Source organism: Bombina bombina, chromosome 8 (assembly GCF_027579735.1).
Source record: "Bombina bombina isolate aBomBom1 chromosome 8, aBomBom1.pri, whole genome shotgun sequence".
Taxonomy (NCBI): Eukaryota; Metazoa; Chordata; class Amphibia; order Anura; family Bombinatoridae; genus Bombina; species Bombina bombina.
The window spans coordinates 340,031,785-340,052,125 of record NC_069506.1 but is presented as its reverse complement, the minus strand read 5'-3'; the positions used below and the strand labels follow the sequence as shown (position 1 = coordinate 340,052,125).

The 20,341-nt window shown below is 37.8% G+C and overlaps 1 long non-coding RNA gene across 1 annotated transcript; it reads left to right on the top strand.

The window, feature by feature from the left end:
• The first annotated feature begins 15,063 nt into the window (after positions 1-15,063).
• Positions 15,064-20,063, top strand: LOC128639278 (uncharacterized). The gene is made up of 3 exons (XR_008399153.1): positions 15,064-15,176; positions 18,954-19,054; positions 19,648-20,063. It is a non-coding gene; the product is annotated as an uncharacterized LOC128639278 (long non-coding RNA).
• Positions 20,064-20,341: the final 278 nt, after the last annotated feature.

Below are 20,341 nucleotides of genomic sequence, written 5' to 3'. Positions count from 1 at the left end.
TATTTTTCCCTAACATTTCTCACCCTTTTGATAATTTTATTATCACATATATTTATCTATTACCTTGCGTTTATTATCACGCCATTATTACTTTGTGTCTCTCATTTGACTAACAGCCTTCCTACCTGGAAATGACCCAAGACAGACTGTATATCACTGAGTATACAGATAAGCTGCATAGACAGTGGGATGCTGAGCCTCCATTCCAGATCTGCCTACATAGTTATCATTTCCTCTAAGCATTCACACATCTTTATTGGTAACACGCAAACACAAAATATGCAATCTCTATCTAAATAGATAACAACAGCAGCCAGAACTGCATCCCTTCACAGGCCTAGGTCCAAATCCTGTAGTAGGCCCAAAGCTGATGAGGTGCAATTATGGGACCCCCTCGCAGAGATGAGATCTTCCACCTGTCTCCTAAAATGACTGGAGGGTCTGCAGGGAAGGCAGGTAGCTGAACTAAGTTATCAGTCGGTCATCTCTGTGGCTGTTGTATCATCACCCTAAACAATCGGTATCTTCATCTTGTTTTGCTGCAACGAGAAACACAAATCATTAACAATTTACAAACAATTAGGCACATTAGAATTACTCCTATCACTACCACTATGGGTTTTAAAAGATTTGTAAGCATATTGTTAAACCAGGTTCCAATGGATCCCATCCAAGAGAATGGGTTCCATCCCACCTTAGCTATATCTCTAGATCTTTGTTGTAACTCTTTTACTTTATTCATGTGTGCTTCTATGGGGTCATGAGAATCCTCCACCCAGGTAGAACATTCTGAACCAATAATCTTACATGTCCCCCCTTCAATGGCAAGTAGGTAATCAAGAGCCATCCTATTCTGCAGAGCCACTTTTCTAACTTGGGTTAACTCTTCATTAAGGACATGTATAGAACTTGTAGTCTCATTAATAATCCCATCCATAATACTAGCATATTTGTTAATTCTATTGGCTAGCTCAATTCCCCAACCTGTCCAGACAGGGAACCACATCCAGGCTTTATCTACAGATGAGAATAATTCTTGCTTATACCTTGTTTAAGGACCATTGGAATAATCTTACCATCTTTCCCAGCCATAGTTGAAACCATCTCATATTGTTATATAACTGAGTTTGACAGCTCCATTTATCATTGTCTGTCTGTTCAAGACAGGCACACCTAGGGGCACACAAAGCTTTTAATGTTGAACAAAAACATAAACTGTTACAATCAGCAAATTATGAACAGAGTTATTTATATCTATTTGAACATCATAGCTGTAATCTGTCAAATTTAAATCATTCATTGATATTGGTACACCTATTAAATGGATTCCTTTATGATTGGCAGGATTATGAGAGCATATCCAACAGTCTGTTGCATTGAGTTGCTTGGCGGTTTGTTGGTGTAAAAGCCAGATGGAATTTGTCCATTTGTCGCCCTTCACTGGTGTATAGAGGTATAAAACACAGACGCCTAGATTTAGAGTTCTGCGTTAGGGTTAAAAAGCAGCGTTAAGGGGTCCTAATGCTGCTTTTTAATGCCCGCTGGTATTTAGAGTCAGGCAGGAAAGGGTCTACCGCTGACTTTCTTTCCGCAACTCCAGGCTACCACAGATCCCCTTACGTCAATTGCGTATCCTATCTTTTCTATGGGATTTGCCTAACGCTGGTATTATGAGTCTTGGAAGAAGTGAGCGGTAGAGCCTCTACCGACAAGACTCCAACCGCAAAAAAAGTCTGTAGTTAAGAGTTTTATGGGCTAACGTGGGAACATAAAGCTCTTAACTACTGTGCTAAAAAGTACACTAACACCCATAAACTACCTATGAACCCCTAAACCGAGGCCCTCCCACATCGCAAACCCTATATTTTTTTTAACCCCTAATCTGCCGCCACCTACATTATCCCTATAAACCCCTAATCTGCTGCCCCTAACATCCCCGATACCTATATTATATTTATTACCCCCTAATCTGCCCCCCCCCCAACGTCGCTGCCACCTACTTACACTTATTAACCCCTAATCTGCTGACCGACATCGCTGCCACTATAATAAATGTATTAACCCCTAAATCGCCGCCCTCCCACCTCGCAAACACTATAATAAATTGTATTAACCCCTAATCTGCCCTCCCTAACATCGCCGCCACCTACCTACAATTATTAACCCCTAATCTCCCGCCCCCAACGTCGCCGCTACTATAATAAAGTTATTAACCCCTAAACCTAAGTCTAACCCTAACACCCCCCTAAATTAAATATAATTTAAATTAATCTAAATAAATTTACTACAATTAAATTATTCCTATTTAAAACTAAATACTTACCTATAAAATAAACCCTAATATAGCTACAATATAACTAATAGTTACATTGAAGCTATTTTAGGATTTATATTTATTTTACAGGCAACTTTGTATTTATTTTAACTATGTACAATAGCTATTAAATAGTTAATAACTATTTAATAGCTACCTAGTTAAAATAATTACAAAATTACCTGCAAAATAAATCCTAACCTAAGTTACAAATACACTGAACACTACACTATCAATAAATTAATTAAACAAATTACCTACAATTAGCTAAACTAAAATACAATTAAATAAACTAATCTATAATACAAAAAAACAAACACTAAATTACAGAAAATAAAATTACAAGAAGTTTAAACTAATTACACCTAATCTAAGCCCCCTAATAAAATAAAAAAGCCCCCCAAAATAATAAAATGCCCTAACCTATTCTAAATTACAAAGTAATCAGTTCTTTTACCAGCCATTAAAAGGGCTTTTTGCGGGGTATTGCCCCAAAGTAATCAGCTCTTTTACCTATAAAAAAAATACAAACCCCCAACTTTAAAACCCACCACCCACATACCCCTACTTTAACCCACCCAAACCCCCCTTAAATAAACCTAACACTAATCCCCTGAAGATCTCCCTACCTTGAGTCGTCTTCACCCAGCTGAGCCGAATTCTTCATCCAAGCGGAGCAAGAAGAGGTCCTCCATCCGGTAGAAGTCTTCATCCAAGCGGGGCAAGAAGAGTTCCTCCATCAAGTAGAAGTCTTCATCCAAGCGGGGTAGAAAAGGTCTTCCATCCGATTGAAGTGTTCATCCAAGCGGCATCTTCTATCTTCATCCATCCGGAGCGGAGCAGCAGCATCCTGAAGACCTCCGACGCGGAACATCCATCCTGAACGACGAATGACGTTCCTTTAAATGAAGTCATTCAAGATGGCGTCCCTCGAATTCCGATTGGCTGATAGGATTCTATCAGCCAATCGAAATTAAGGTAGGAAAATTCTGATTGGCTGATTCAATCAGCCAATCAGATTGAAGTTCAATCCGATTGGCTGATCCAATCAGCCAATCGGATTGACCTTGCATTCTATTGGCTGTTCCGATCAGCCAATAGAATGCGAGGTCAATCCGATTGGCTGATTGAATCAGCCAATCAGAATTTTCTTACCTTAATTCCGATTGGCTGATAGAATCCTATCAGCCAATCGGAATTCGAGGGACGCCATCTTGGATGACGTCATTTAAAGGAACCGTCATTCGTCGTTCAGTCGTCAGCCAGGATGGATGTTCCGCATCGGAGGTCTTCAGGATGCTGCCGCTCCACTCAGGATGGATGAAGATAGAAGATGCCGCTTGGATGAACACTTCAATCGGATGGAAGACCTCTTCTGCCCCGCTTGGATGAAGACTTCAACCGGATGGAGGACCTCTTCTTGCTCCGCTTGGATGAAGAATTCGGCTTGGCTGGGTGAAGACGACTCAAGGTAGGGAGATCTTCATGGGGTTAGTGTTAGGTTTATTTAAGGTGGGTTTGGGTGGGTTAGAGTAGGGGTATGAGGGTGGTGGGTTTTAATGTTGGGGGGTTGTATTTTTTTTACAGGTAAAAGAGCTGATTACTTTGGGGCAATGCCCCGCAAAAAGCCCTTTTAAGGGCTGGTAAAAGAGCTGATTAATTTGTAATTTAGAATAGGGTAGGGCATTTTATTATTTTGGGGGGCTTTTTTATTTTATTAGGGGGCTTAGATTAGGTGTAATTAGTTTAAACTTCTTGTAATTTTTTTTATTTTCTGTAATTTAGTGTTTTTTTTTGTATTATAGATTAGTTTATTTAATTGTATTTTAGTTTAGCTAATTGTAGGTAATTTATTTAATTAATGTATTGATAGTGTAGTGTTAGGTGTATTTGTAACTTAGGTTAGGATTTATTTTACAGGTAATTTTGTAATTATTTTAACTAGGTAGCTATTAAATAGTTATTAACTATTTAATAGCTATTGTACCTAGTTAAAATAAATACAAAGTTGCCTGTAAAATAAATATAAATCCTAAAATGGCTTCAATGTAACTATTAGTTATATTTTAGCTAGATTAGGGTTTATTTTATAGGTAAGTATTTTGTTTTAAATAGGAATAATTTATTTAATTATAGTAAATTTATTTAGATTAATTTAAATTATATTTAATTTAGGGGGGTGTTAGGGTTAGACTTAGGTTTAGGGGTTAATAACTTTATTATAGTAGCGGCGATGTTGCGGGCGGGAGATTAGGGGTTAATAATTGTAGGTAGGTGGCGGCGATGTTAGGGAGGGCAGATTAGGGGTTAATACAATTTATTATAGTGTTTGCGAGGCGGGAGTGCGGTGGTTTAGGGGTTAATACATTTATTATAGTGGCGGCGAGGTCCGGTCGGCAGATTAGGGGTTAATAAGTGTAGGTAGGTGGTGGCGACGTGGGGGGGAAGATTAGGGGGTAATAAATATAATATAGGTGTCGGCGATGTTAGGGGCAGCAGATTAGGGGTTCATAGCTATAATGTAGGTTGCGGCGGTGTCCGGAGCGGCAGATTAGGGGTTAATAATAAAATGCAGGTGTCAGCGATAGCGGGGGCGGCAGATTAGGGGTTAATAAGTGTAAGGTTAGGGGTGTTTAGACTCAGGGTTCATGTTAGGGTGTTAGGTGTAGACTTAGAGAGTGTTTCCCCATAGGAAACAATGGGGCTGTGTTAGGAGCTGAACGCTGCTTTTTTGCAGGTGTTGGGTTTTTTTTTCTGCCAGCTCAGCCCCATTGTTTCCTATGGGGATATCGTGCACAAGCACGTTTTTCCAGCTTACCGCTACCGTATGCAGCGCTGGTATTGAGGGTTGACGTGGAGCTAAATTATGCTCAACGCTCCCTTTTCTGAGGCTAACGCAGCCATTCAGACAACTCATAATACCAGCGTTGGCTTAAGGGTGCGCTGGAAAAAAAAGGAGCGTTAGCACCGCTGGTCTTTACCGACAAAACTCTAAATCTAGGCGAAAGAAAGGGACAAAGAAAAAAACAGGACAGTATATGCATTTTGGCAATTCATTAACCCTCTTTGTCCCCAGTGGTCTCACCCTTTTGACACAGGTTTTTATCACCGGCCTGGAAGTTCACTTTCTTACAGTGAGAGGCGTGTATCCAGTTTGGTTTCCCTTCCACTTTGACTGAGGTGGGTGTGGTCAGTAAAACCTGGTATGGGCCGTCAAACCGGGGCTCTAAGTGTCTCCTCACGTATCTTCTTATCACCACCCAGTCTCCAGGGTGCAGGTGGTGAGTTCCAGTTATTTGTTCTGGATCTGGTAATGAAGAGAAAACTTTTCCATGCAAATTAGTCAGTTGCTCATGCAGCTGAACAACATAATCAATTAGAGAAGCATACTGCCCATGTAATAGTGGTGGCCTACCAAACAAAATGTCAAAAATGGTGAAAGGCCATGCTTTGCCTTTGGGGTGTGTCTTACTGCAAAGAGGGCTAAAGGTAAGGCTTGTACCCAAGTAAGTTTTGTCTGCTCACAGATTTTAGCTATTTTATTTTTTAAAAACACCATTGGCTCTCTACTTTCTCAGATGATTGTGGATGGTAAGGAGTATGGAAATGCTGGTTAATCTGCAACCCTTTCATAATTTCTGCAAACACTTGCCCAGTAAAATGAGTCCCTCTGTCAGATTCCACTGTTTCAGGTAGACCATATCTGCACACAATTTCAGTTATCAGTATTTTTGCTGTTTCACCTGCTGTTGCCTTGGCAACCGGCCAGGCCTCCACCCAAGAGGAAAACATGTCTACACACAGCAAAACATACTCATACACACCACATTTGGGCAGCTGAATATAGTCTATCTGCAGCCTTTGGAATGGGTAGTCAGGTTTTACCAGGTGTTTCATCTCCACCTTTATCAATTTACCTGGAGTGTATTTAGCACACATCATGCATTTCTTGCACCATTCAGTTGCAAATTGTGAGAAACCTGGTGCAAACCAAAATGTATTAACACATGCAATCATTCTTGCAATCATTCCCCCTTTGGAAACATGGGAAGGGAGATGAGATAAACTGGCTAAAACAGGATATAGCACTGTAGGTGCAAATAATCTACCATCCCCATGTTTCCAAACCTTATTTTCCAGTTTGCAACCAGCATTTTTCCACTTGCACTGAGTTAGGGAACCTGTTTGGTTTTTGGAGGGTTTTTAAGACATCCATTGTCAAATTCTCCACAGTTTCAGAGGACTGTTGGAGTATCATGAGAGCTGCCTTCTTGGCTGCTTCATCTACCCTATTATTACCCATAGTGATAGGATCTATCGCTTGCTGATGTGCCTTTAATTTCATAACAGCTATAGCTCTTTTGAGAACGCTGCGGTCTGTTCCAGTGTCCACCAAACACTCCACAAAATGGTATGGCATGTCAGAGAGGGTCAGGCGAACAAAGGCATCACCCCCTCTGCTCTCAGATATGATTGGTAGCACTGGAAGCCCAGTCCATCAATTGTTCTCCCACAGTTATAACATTTAGCTTTTCTGGGTTCCCCCTCATTTATCCCTTAAACTGCTTCTATTGGGGTTTCCCAGGGGCACACACTGGCATTACCCTTAGTGCTTTCTTTTTCTATACTTCTATGTTCCTTTGTAGTGAGCTCACTAAGCTCATTAGTGCTGGGACTGATTTATCTCGCCAATCAGAATGGGCGGAAACCAATTTATCATGGATTTCTTTATTCAATCCCGACACCAATGTGGCAGTGGGCATTTTTCCCATACCTTAGTCATCAATGTTACCTCCCCTTGGGGCATATACATCTTGCTATGAGGTGGTATGGGGCACATAAGATACTACAGTCAAAACTGGGGGGCACTAATAATTTTCTCCAGCAATACTAAAACCCAACAATTTCCTTTTATTACTTAGAGCATGCAGTTGTAAACAATTTTCCATTTCATGTCTATTAGCAAATTATCATTATTCACTTTGTATTCTTTATTAAAGGATCAGCAAGACACCACTGGGAGTCAGCTGAACTCATCAGGTGAACCAAAGAAAAGGACCATCTATGTGCAACCTACAATCAACAGCTAGCTCCCAGTAATGCATTCCTCCTCCCAAACCAACCTAGAAAAACTTGTGGGTTTCACATACATACATATATATATATATATATATATATATATATATATATATATATATATATATACACAGTATAATACACATATATACATACATACATCAATACATATATACACACATATACAGCGCATGCATACACATCAGTGATGTGCGGTGACTTCAGAGGCTGGTGAGGCAGTGTCTAGGAATCGGATACGCCTTCATTCTTTAGATATCCTTTGTTGAAGAAATAGCAATTGCACATGGGCGAGCCAATATCTATATGCAGCCACCATTCAGTATCTACTGAGCATATTTAGATATGATTTTCAACAAAGGATATCTGGTTTTCTTCATTCTTTTGATATCCTTTGTTGAAAAGCATATATAAATATGCTTAGAAGCTATTGAGCATATTTAGATATGAATTACAACAAAGGATATCAAAAGAATGAAGAAAACCAGATATCCTTTGTTGAAAATCATATCTAAATACTGAGCATATTTAGATATGCTTTTCAACAAAGGATATCAAAAGAATGAAGAAAACCAGATATCCTTTGTAGAAAATCATATCTAAATATGCTCAGTAGCTACTGAGCATATTTAGATATGCTTTTCAACAAAGGATATCAAAAGAATGAAGAAAACCAGATATCCTTTGATGAAAATCATATCTAAATATGCTCACTAGCTACTGAGGATATTTAGATATGCTTTTCAACAAAGGATATCAAAAGAATGAAGAAAAACAGATATCCTTTGTTGAAATTCATATCTAAATAAGCTCAGTAGCTTCTAAGCATATTTAGATATGCTTTTCATCAAAGGATATCAAAAGAATGAAAAAAAATCAGATATTAGATGTAAATTTGAAAGTTATTTAAAATTGCATGCTCTTTCTAAATCATGAAAGAAAACATATGGGTTTCATCTCCCTTTCAATGGTGTCTTTGAAAACTGGTCAACTTAGTAAACATCTGATTTTAGTCTAAAGGATTGTAACAGAAACTCTTGCCAGATAACAAAATGCTTGCTCTGATTATGAGATCTAGAAATCCAGGCCCATTAAAATATGTTTCAAACATACTTTTTACTTCAATGCTGCAAAGTATGCTTATAGATTCTTTCATTATTCAGTAAATATAAAAATGTTGTGAACCAGTGGCAGCTGGTGAACAGGTATAGGCACAGACAAAGGCTGTGGTGGACATTTTACAAAGTAAAGACCGTAGTGAAGGACAACAAGGTCACTATTTATACAAATGAAAAAATAAGAGTGCATGGTCTTACCTTCTCAGAGACAGCAATTTCTCCACTTTCTATGATGATAATGACATTTTTCTGCAAGTCCCTTTGAAATTAAAATGTAAAATTAGGCATTTCAACTAAAGCATTGTTTCTCAACTGAAGTCCTCAAGTGCCCCAAAAGACCAGGCTTTCATTATAGCCGAACCAGTGCTGCATTGGTGAAATAATCAGCTGATGGTTGATAGCAGGTTAGAAAACAATCCATCCATGGTATTACTGCTGCTAAGCTGAGCACTTCAATTGTGCACTGGTTCATCTATAATGAAAACCTGGTCTGTTGAGGCTACTTGAGGGCCACGGTTAAGAAACGTTGCACTAAAGCACCAGTTCAACTGCAATCTGTTGACCTTGAGAATAAAGCATTTTTTTAAAGTTTGATCATATATTGCAATACCAGAATATTGTATTGCAAATTAACTTTAAAGAAAAGAAAAAAACATTTTGTTATGTTTAAAATAGGTCTTTAATAACTTATATTATAAAACATCTAACAAATATTAACATATTAACAATCAAAACTTTTTTACTGTGACTGGTGTTGTTCATTTCCCTCATTTGTAGACAAGGTCAATCCTTCGATCTTTTTTAACAAAGTTTTCAATCACTTTATTAAGAAAATCTTCACAGTTCTTTTCATGCAACTGTACCAGTCTTTCTCTCTCAATAGCTAAAACGGCCAAAGAGGAAAGTCGTCCTTGACTGGTCCGATTCCTGCTATGAGTTTTTATGCGCTTTAAAGCAGAGAAGGACCTCTCAACAGAGGCCGTTGTAGCTGGTATTGTGAGAACCAGCTTCAGTAATTTCACTGCCTCTGGAACAGTCTTCATGAGATCGTTGTTGGCCAAAAAGTTTAGTAGATCTGTAGGTGATTTGCAATCATTTCTCACCATTTCTGAACTATAACATCCAATTAGATCAGATTTTAATCGAACTAAGTCAAAGTATTTGCCATATCTTGCTAGGCTCTGCAGTTTTTGGTCATCAATATGTTTGGACATTTCAAGCAATTTAGTGCAATCGACCAAACAAAGGAATTCTAGCTCAGCAAAATGGTCAAACCGAGCTTTCATTTGAACGTTTACATTGTCCATAATGTTGTAAAACAACCTTCTCCTCACATCTTTTATTGGCTGTTTACTCCTTACATTGTCTGTCAGCCCCATTCTGATACAATCCGCCTCAAATGTACCATACAAATTGTCAAACTCTTGTCTGTGATTTTCAAGAAATTTCATGGTATCGGCAATTCTCCGACAGCAGAATCCAACATCCATCACTTTACTCTGCAGCAATCGAAAGAGTGCGTCAGTTTGTATGAAAATGGCCTCATATGTCATAAGCAAGAAGCAGGTTGATGCTTTATTCAGAAAGAAGTAATATCCTTCAGACATCATCAAGGTCTCATGATCCCAACCATCTGGATTTTCTCTGAGAAACAGGAACATAGCACGTATATCACTTTGATACATGTTGACCGTCTGCACTAGTCTGGAATTTGAACTCCATCTGGTGGGTGCTGCTCTCGGTAAACGTCTCTTCACCATATCGTCCAGTAGGTGGGTGCGCTTTGTCGATTTACTGAAAAACGTAGCCATTCCCTCAAGTGTAGAAAAAAATACTTTACACTCTTCTATAGATTTTGCAGAATTAGAGAGCACCAGGTTTAACTTGTGTGCATAACAATGAATAAAAGTTGCTTCAGGTACTTTTTCTTTAATCTTTGCTTGCACCCCATTAATAGCTGATGCCATCACAGAGGCTCCGTCGTAAGTCTGAGCTACCAGCTTTTCAAGACAATTATATTTCTCCAACACTCCCAATACATAGTCGGCAATAGCTGGTGCTCGTCTGTCAACCACTTCATCAAATCCTAAGAACGCCTCCTTCACAATTATCTCACTGTTCAGCTCACTTTTAGCCACATAACGCAAAATTACAGAGATTTGTGTTATGTTTGTAACATCGGTTGTCTCGTCTACTTCCACAGCAACAAAGGGGGCTGCATTAATCTCCTTTCTTATATCATCTCTCACTATATCAGCTACTGCTTCGATTAAGTCATTCTGGATTCTATTTGAACATCCAGAAAACACAGTGGATGTTTGCAAATGTCTTGCAAAAGTTGCATCTTTCCATGCAAACATATGCAATAGCTCCACATAGTTGCCACGATTAGAGGACTTTGCACCCTCCTCGTTACCACGGAATGCTATTTCCTGTTTGCCTAGATAGAAGGTTGCTTGAATAAGGTTTTTTAAAATCTCACGGTTTTCAGTCACTTTTGCATTGTGGTTGATGATATCTAATCTCCGCTGTTCATTTAAAGCAGTATCTATCCTTCTCGCTAATCCAAAGGTTTTCCAAGCAAATTGGTTTTGAATGTGACTGGTCGATTTCTCATGTTTGTTAGTGCCCCTTGATAGATTTTTTAAATCTCCAAATCCAGCATTTGTCCAAACATTATCTGTAGTGGAGAATAAAATACACGGAAAGCAGTATAGGCGATTCTTTGTAGCACAGCCACACAGCCATTCTTTCCTTTGATACCATTCAATTTGGAATGTACGTGTCATCGTTTTGTCTTTTTGAAGTAAGTCCTTCAGCTCAGGCATTGGTCTTCCTTTATTTATTACTTCTTTTTTTGCGGGAAAGTCCAATCTTGAGAAATTTCTAAGGCTGGATATAGTGTTTTCCATTCTGCAAAAATTTGAATACTGAACAGAACACCTGGCAACAGAGAAAAAAAAAAAAAAAAAAAAAGAGAAATCAGAAGGAGAGAACTAGAGTTAATAAAAGTAAATCTAAAAATAAACATATTGTGTAAAAAACAACAAACAACTTACTTGTTTTTTTGGATAAAGAACATCTAGAAATGCTCTGTGTAGTGTAGCCCTGTCCTTATTGCGATATGGGAGCTGATATCTTTTAAACGGCAGTCAGATTCTGAATAGCTATCTACGCATGCGCAACAACACGAGGTCAAGGTCAAAAGGAATTTGAATACACCACAGTAAAAAACACTAAGATGGATAAACATATGTAGACTGTCACATAAGATAGCAGATGACATTGCTTAGTGGGAACTTACAGGTTTCAGTAGATATATTTTCACTAACGTCAAAACCGCCCAATTTTTTATTTTTTTTATTTTTTTCAAATAACCTTATTATGGGGTAAAGAAAAGCACACAAATCTAGCTTTCTATCCTCTAAACTTTATTAATACCGAAGAAGGTATCTGCCTTTAAAGGGAACAGTAAACAACTTGTTATTACAAGACATTTCTGTTTTGTTGCTAAACAATAACATCAGTCTAGTCTTAAAAAGACACAAAACACAGTCATGTATGCTCATGATTCAGACTGAGCAGCAATGCTTACTTCACAATTTATTTGATAACATTTGCTTCATTCTGTTAGTATCCTTTGTTGAAGGAACAGAAATGCACTACTAGGAGCAAGCAGAACACATCAGGTGAGCCAAGAGGTAACCGACTTAAGAGTAAAGTTTTGATTATGTGTTTAACCTCTCTGCGCGGTTTAATAGCAAATCCGCAAAACAAATACAATTTTTTAAAAGATTTGTACCTCAAGTACAAAAACAAACATCAAAAAGAATACAATCTACACCAATTCTCCAAAAATGACAGCAGCAGCCAAGATAAAAGAAAACATTTTTTACACAGTATAATTATATACAGACAAGACAATACATGACTCACATACAGTCTGGTATTAAGTTTAAAGGGACATTTCATCCCAATATTGTATCCAACTGATGATCAGTTTGCATAATTATAGCATGTTTCTGAATCTGAATTGTGCAAACTTATCAGTCCTATTTTTATTTGCTACATCTTTCATCTTTGCCATTGCACTCTCATTAGACCTGATCTACCAGACCAGTTCATCTTTCATCTTTGCCATTGCACTCTCAGACCTGACCTACCACTACCAGTTCACTTCAACAGTACATTTTGAAGTTCAGGTTAGTGACTGTACTCAGAATCAGATTATGTGCACTGGTGATATGTAGACTATTTTCTGCTGAGTACCTTTTATTTATTCACCTGATGATACACTCGTGTAGCTGCTGCTGTATCATCAGGTGAATAAAAGGTACTTAGCAGAAAATAGTATACATATTATATGATATGATATCAACAATGCACATAATCTGATTCTGAGTACAGTCACTAACCTGAACTTCTAAACGTACTGTTGAAATGAACTGGTCACTGTCGGAATACACATATGGTGACATAGAATTACAGCGGGCAACTGTGCATATTACTAAAACGTGATACAGATTAGGCAAAACAATGCACTATTTACAGTTTTACAAAGAATATTATTTACAGAAAAGCATAATCTAGCAGTCATATCCATTCCATATCAGTAATAAACAACAGTATGACATGAATCTGACCTTTTAAAAAACTGTTACAGCATGTCATTTTTATATTCACATTACAGAATTCCAATCAAACTCTAAATTGCCAGGCGTGACAGAAAAACCAACAAACCAGAAAATCTCATAGTGATAGCTAACCACACAGGGTTTTTAGAATTCTATAAATACTGTAGAGTAGATAGACACTGACACATAAACCATATAACTGTCACCTGTTGCAGCATTTATATGTGATTGATTTCATGGTATATCATTCTCTTGTAAGCAAGAAAAACAAAAAATAAAAAAACAAAAAATAAAACCAAAACACATTTCTTTTGAAAATGTCAATGATTAGGAAGAAAGTTAGAATACAAGGCATTAGGCCAAACACAAAGCAATGGTTTGTTTCTTTGCCATGCTAATTTAATTAATATTCCCATTAGCAAAATAATACAAACATGAAGCTCTTCAGAATTGAATGCAACCGGTTGGGCTCAGTAAACACGTGATGGAACAGAACAGAGAATTTAATGCCTTAAAGGGTCATGATACCCAATTTTTTTCTTTCATGATTTAGAAAGAGCATGTCATTTTAAACAACTTTCTAATTTACTTCTATTATCTAATTTGCTTCATTCTCTTGATATCACTTGCTGAAAAGCATATCTAGATTTGCTCAGTAGCTGCTGATTAGTTGCTGCACATCAAGGCCTTGTGTGATTGGCTCACACATGTACATTGCTATTTCTTCAACAAAGGATATCTAAAGAATTGAGCAAATTAGATAATAGAAGTAAATTGGAAAGTTGTTTAAAATTGCATGCCCTATCTGAATCATGAAAGTTTAATTTTGACTAGACTGTCCCTTTACCTAAGTTTCTACCTAGCTGGAGTCTGAAGTGATGCTACACTTGTGATTATGTCATTTTTACATCAAAGCTGCTTGGTAACCATATGGGCATCTATGGATTCGATCTAGACTATTGTGAGTTATGTATCTGTCACATGACACTCCATTTGCATAGTCCAGGTACCTTACTTGGCACTCTAGGAGTTACATTGAAGGAGAACTGCTCAAGTCCACCTACCCAAATATTTAATAACTCATATTCTAGTCTTTAGAACAGCACAGAACTCACACATTATTATAAAAATGTGTGAGTTCTGTCTTTTGTGCTGTTCTAAAGACTAGAATATGAGTTATTTTATTAAATATTTGGGTAGGTGGAGTTGAGCAGTTCTCCTTTAATGTAACTCCTAGAGTGCCAAGTACCTGGACTATGCAAATGGAGTGTCGTGTGACAGATACATACACAAGTGTCACTATACGATTGACAAACCACAGGGCTAGGGTGCATTTTATAACATTTTATAAATATACAGAGTTACAGGGTGATTTTTTACAAATTTGGAATCTTGTAGTTGAAAAAACAAACCCCCTTATGGGTCATGGTACCATATATCAAACAGAATTCTAGCACATATTTTTCAACATTAATTTTTTGAACAACACATAAACATTTAAATAAAGTGCAGTTTCACTTCACACTGCAAGTTAAGCAAAAGACTGATGTACAGGGTGGATCTTTTACAGATAATGTCTCAATTGTATAGTTTTTTGTTTTTAACAACTGTACGTTTGCTTCACCTCAATGGGAGTGTCACATTGTAAATAATAGCCATGTTTATCATGCATTGCATGATCTTCTGTAGGTAGAGCAGATGGGGGCTGCATGCATATTTTTTGCAGGGCCATAATGTACTTGCAGAAGTTGCAGAGCTGTATTGGTAATCATTGTTAAAGTGACTGATTAACACTATGGGGAGGGTCTATATATAAACATGCTAAACTGGCACAAATTGATTTTTATTTATTTATTTTTTTTAGCTCAAGCTCTTCTGAAAATGACTTTGCTGTTTTGTATGCTTATGGCCTCATGCGTGTATCATTATTCTCCGTAGCATGAAAAGAGCAGAACAGAACAGTCAGATAAAACACACATTGGAAGGACTACATTAACAGCACTCATGGGATTAAAGGTACATTGAACCCATTTTTTTTCTTTCATGACTCAGATGGAGAATACCATTTTAATAACTTTCTAATTTACTTCTATTATCTAATTTGCTTCATTCTCTTGATATTCTTTCCTGAAAAGTATATCTAGATAGGCTCAGTAGCTTCTGATTGGTATCTGCACTTAGCTGCCTCATGTGATTGGCTCACCCATGTGTATTGCTATTTCTTTAACAAAAGAATGAAGCAAATTAGATAATAGAAGTAAATAGGAATGTTGTTTAAAATCGTATTTTCTATCTGAATCATGAAAGTAAATTTTGTGGCTTAATGTCCCTTTAAGTAAAAAATGAGGAGGTCTCAAAATTTCAAATATACCTTGAATATGTGTGGGAACAAGGTGACCTTATTAACACTATATGAAAGGGGGGGGGATAAATTAAAACATAACTTAATATGCAGATAAAGATTAAAACTGGAATCACTTTATTAAAAACACACTTTGGATTTCTCATTAGGTAAGTACTGTTGCATAGTAAAAGGTAATAGTGTGCTTTAGGTGCTTGGTTAAATAACATAAAACTGACGTATTGCCATTTGGGTATAGCAATTTTATGTAAATAACATGAGAATGTCTAAATAGCAGAAATGTCAATGTCAATTCTGCTATTTAGACATTCTTAGGTTATTTGTACAGGTTATTTACCTTAACTTGCTATACCCAAATGGCAATACGTCAGTTTTATGTGATTTAACCAAGCACCTAAAGCACACTATTACCTTTACTATGCAACAGTACATACCTAATGAGAAATCCTAAGTGTGTTTTTAATAAAGTGATTCCAGTTTTAATCTTTATCTGCATATTAAAAGTTATGTTTTACATTATTTTTCCCCACTTTCATACAGTGTTAATAAGGTCACCTTGTTCCCATACACATATTCAAGCCATATTAAGAATATGTATGTGGGAACAAGGTGACATTATTAACACTATATGAAAGAGGAAAAAAAACATTAAAACATTACTTTTCATATGCAGATATTATCTGCATATTATTAAAAGTTATGTTTTAATTTATTTTCCCCCATTTCATAGTGTTAATAAGGTCACCTTGTTGTTCCCACACACACATTCAAGCAGGTATATTTTGCAATTTTGCTACGTCCTTCCTTTTCCTCATCACTTGTCTTCCAAGTTCCATAGAACTTGGAAGACAAGTGATGAGGAAAAGGAAGGGAGTGGAAGAGCCTTGAAGTAGGTGATATTATGGAGGTATTGGAGGAGAGAAGTTCTTGAAGTTCTCAAGTAAATAAACTTCCAAGGAAGCTGTGTGAGGCGAGCCTGTGATCGGAATCATCAGAGATACTAAGTGCGCAACGCCGCCATGACTGTCACTGTGACAGTCATGGCGGCGTTGCGCACTTAGTAAACTAACTTAAAAAACTAAGGCAGCGGCAGCTAAGCAGCTTAAAGCTCTTAGCACTCCAGTCCTCGTGAGTGAGTCATGATCTCTAACACTGACTAAACAACAACACACAGTAACACTACTCTCACTGGGTCTGGAGGACTCTGCCTCTCTGTTACTGTACTGTTAGCCACCCCACCCACCACTCACTGGCACTGACCGACGGTCTGACCTGTCACCACCTCCTGAGTCCTGACCAGCCACTAGAGTCAACAGTCAAGCAAGCTAGCAATTTCACTGCTGCATTGATTTGAATTGATTCAGCTCAGCCCTCAGCTCACCTACCTGGCTAGTAGCTATGCTCCGGCTGGGCTCCTAGTCCTCCTGACGTCCAACTCCGGCTGACACCTGACACGACTGACTCCTGCTCCACACGACTCCACAACAGAACACAGACAGTCCACTCCGACTCCTCCTGACCGTCACCGACTCACTCCTCACACAACTGGGCTGGCCTAGGTCACGCTGAGAGGGAGAACTGCATATTAAAAGTTATGTTTTACATTATTTTTCCCCACTTTCATACAGTGTTAATAAGGTCACCTTGTTCCCACACACATATTCAAGCCATATTAAGAATATGTATGTGGGAACAAGGTGACATTATTAACACTATATGAAAGAGGAAAAAAAAATTAAAACATTACTTTTCATATGCAGATATTATCTGCATATTATTAAAAGTTATGTTTTAATTTATTTTCCCCCATTTCATAGTGTTAATAAGGTCACCTTGTTGTTCCCACACACACATTCAAGCAGGTATATTTTGCAATTTTGATGACATGAGTCTCTGATGATTCCGATCACAGGCTGAGCATATGTGTCTTAATGCAATGTAAAGCCCAAAATTAAAAACAGATGATTTAAATTGAACTCACTGATATGTATGCCGTTATATCCAGAATGTCCAACTTCAGCCTATGAGACCTCTTTTAATATAACTCCTACTACCCAATTCTGCACTTCTTCAAGAGAGACAGATTTGATTCACTAACAGCCTATCCAAAGTTCCCAGTCTCATCATCTTCCATGTTATTGCATGGAGACCATTCATTAAAGGGACATAACAAGGTTGATAGCATGCCAGACAAGGCTGTTTAGATCTACATGCAGGGCATCAGAGGAGCAGATCTAAGTACAAACACACAGAGTAAGTATTCTCTGCGCACTGTGTACACAGGCTTTGTCTATGCATTGACCAATAAAGCTTTTTTTGCTTTACAGCAGTACAGCCCTGGCAAACTATTGATGTTCAACTTACTTAGTCATTTTAAAGCTCATGCCCTTACCATTAGTTAGCGTCAGGATCACACTGTGTCTAGAGGAGATTAGAAGAATTGAGAGACTGTGAGACAGACAGCGCACACACAGTCACAGTGTCAGTGAAAGAGAGACTAAGGGAATAAGCTTTAGTTTAGACTCTGGACACAGAGACAGGTAGGTTATGGTATTATTGTATTATTTAAAAATAATAGTTTATACTGACACAGACAGGCAGCAGCCTCATCCTCTAATACATGACTCACTCATAGGAATACTTTACTAGGAGGTTCTTTATTATAAAAGTAATTTTATAAAATGATGCATCATTTCACACAAAAAGTGACAGTCCACTTCCATGATGTTCCAACAGTTCCATCCATCATTAGGTAATGATTCCTTCCTTCTATTCAATATATTTAGTCTGTTGCACAATTTTTTTATTCTCCTTTAAAAACTTGGCATAAAAATAAAAAAGGTATTTTTATGCCAATTTTTTAAAGGAGAATAAAAAAATTGTGCAACAGACTAAATATATTGAATAGAAGGAAGGAATCATTACCTAATGATGGATGGAACTGTTGGAACATCATGGAAGTGGACTGTCACTTTTTGTGTGAAATGATGCATCATTTTATAAAATTACTTTTATAATAAAGAACCTCCTAGTAAAGTATTCCTATGAGTGAGTCATGTATTAGAGGATGAGGCTGCTGCCTGTCTGTGTCAGTATAAACTATTATTTTTAAATAATACAATAATACCATAACCTACCTGTCTCTGTGTCCAGAGTCTAAACTAAAGCTTATTCCCTTAGTCTCTCTTTCACTGACACTGTGACTGTGTGTGCGCTGTCTGTCTCACAGTCTCTCAATTCTTCTAATCTCCTCTAGACTTGACACTCAGTCACAGTAGAGCGGCAGCGGCAGACCATGGGGGGTGATATATGACAATGGCTAATTACGAGTGCGCCTGGGCTGGGATGTCACTCAGTTCCTGTCTGACTGTAGAGCAACAATTCAGTTAGGCCAGTTTATACTCACAATAAACCACTGCTGTTACTTGCAGATTTGTTTATGGAGAGCCTTTCCCACCCATATTCACTGGAGGATCAGGAACACATGTTACACTGTCTGAGTGAGAACAGTATGGAACCAAAGACCAGCAAGGTGAGAAATGTTAAAAAAACCATAATAGTGGAAAAATGACATTCTCTTATTCATTAGAGCATGTCATTTTAAGACTATCAACCCGGCACTACTGTGTACTTAACCCCCGCCCAGTAGAAGTACAACTCAGGACCCGCAGACCATTGCTGGTCCTGAGCAGCGTTGCTGATACGATCAGTAGTGCTAGTTACACATCTGAGTCATGTGACTAGCACTGCTGATTGGATTTCTCTCATTATCTCATCTCCCTTCTCATATTTGTTCCCTGTGTTTCAGCCCTTTTCTCCAATCTTTTTTTTTTAGCACATTCCTACTACCCCTTTCAGTGTTGAGGCTCCACGCTGATGCTGCTTATCGTTGCATGGTCTTTTGTTGAAGGGCTAAGCAGTTTCAAGTAGCAGACAGCCTGTTTAGAGCTTGTGTCCATATCTATTAATTAGCCTTTGAATGAACCTTTAAAAGCTGTTAATTCTACACAAGTGACTGGAGTGATGTTGTATAGAAACACAACTTAAGTGTATGTTATTTATACTTAGGTTGCCTGTATTACTCTCTACTGTTACCATCCTTCAATCTCTTACCTCTGTCTACAGGACTCTGGGATTACTTGGGATACCTTAAGTTCAGGGGTCCACTCTTGGGACAGTCAGATAGACCCACTGAGCTTTAAAAGTGATTCTCTTCTGTTTGGTGGAGGAGACACAATTGCACCCAGTTATTTCAATGGTATGTTTAAATCACTTTGAGTCAATTGGCTAATTAATGTGTGTGTATATATATATATATTCTCTTGGGGTTAGCCTGGAGGGAGTAGTTGTGGAAAGGGGCTGAGAAACTTGGAATGATGGTGACTAGAAGGAATAATAAAGTAGTATGTAGGACGTGTAAAAGCAGGGAGAGGAGTAAGAGTGGCTTGGAGATAAGTGTGTTTGAAAGGTAAGAGGGCAATATTCAAGGAGAGAGTGGGAAGTGGGAAAGGGATAGTGAAAAGAAGTTGTAGAAATTTACAATAAATTTTAACAGTAAAGGTAACAGTATCTTAAAGTAAAGGGAAATGGGAAGTATAGAAAATGGTATGCCCAAAGAGAACAAGTTAAGCAATAAGGGTCAATAAGATAATAGCAAAACTAACAAGCATATTATAGGAGTTAGTGGTGGAAATATGATTGACTAGAGAGGGGAGGGATTGGTCTGAGCAGAGGGGTAACTGAAAGAATACAGACATTTCAGAGTAAAAGATAACAAGCTACTGTGTGGACCTGCAAAGATTAAAAAGTGCAAAAGCAG